This window comes from Anabrus simplex, chromosome 2 (assembly GCF_040414725.1).
Source record: "Anabrus simplex isolate iqAnaSimp1 chromosome 2, ASM4041472v1, whole genome shotgun sequence".
Taxonomy (NCBI): domain Eukaryota; kingdom Metazoa; phylum Arthropoda; class Insecta; order Orthoptera; family Tettigoniidae; genus Anabrus; species Anabrus simplex.
The window spans coordinates 1,234,700,699-1,234,701,701 of NC_090266.1; positions in this window are offsets into that span (position 1 = coordinate 1,234,700,699).

Sequence of the window (1,003 nt, forward strand, 5' to 3'; positions counted from 1 at the left end):
GAGACACAGCAAGGGTTACGTCTCGAGCTGTACTCACGGCGATACTCGGCAACTGGACAAACGAGGTTTTGTGAGTACTTCGTCCATCAGCTTCTTCGCATGAAAGAGTTAGACAGCCCACCTTCCGAGTTAGAGCTGATATCAGCGATCGGGAAGCAACTTCCGCCGGAAGTCCAAAAGATTCTCATTTCTGCCAATGTTAAGACCGCAGTAGAAGCCGAGCACATTTTGCGCCAGTTGGACCAGACAACAAGTGGAGGTCATTTGAGACAGAGACACCACGAGACGGTGCACACGATAGACGTGAAATCAGAAGGAGGATCACCGAAACGTCGAAATCAGGGCACGAGTACCGAAGAGAGAAGGGAAACTTACTCAACGTCGAGGGATGGTGATAGAAATCCTCCGAGATGGAGTGAGACGAGAGATAGACGCCGTGAAGAGTGGAATTCCAGGAGTTATGACTACCAAAGGCGACCTGAACGGAGAAATAGGTTTAGGTATAGTCAGGTCGACCATTGTAGAAGGCCATACGGTAGATGGAGAGGAGAGAGTAGACGGTCATGGGATAGACCGAGGAATATGGACAACCAGATACGGGATCGACAGGCGGAATCGAAGAGGTACGTCGAACAACTCCGAAACCAGCCCGCAAGAACGGACAAATGGCAAAGGCCTATCCAAGAGATGGCATCATCTGAGGAAGTCACAGGAGCTGAGAGTATCGAATTTCAAGCTCAAAGGGAACAAGACCTAGGAAACCGGCTGAACCCTCATGCGTCAGAATACTTCGCAGGGGGCGGAGCTGTTAAAAAAAAGCAGAACTAGGTAGCGAGGAGATAGTTTCTCCACACATTAGCAACCATCGAGACGATTCAGACTTAGTCATTGTCACGATTGACTCATGGGAAATTCAACCCGAAGATTTGTTAGAGGATCCAAGTCCTATTTGTAAAAAGATTATCCGAGAACTTCCAGTAATTTATATTCGTGTCCAAGAGTT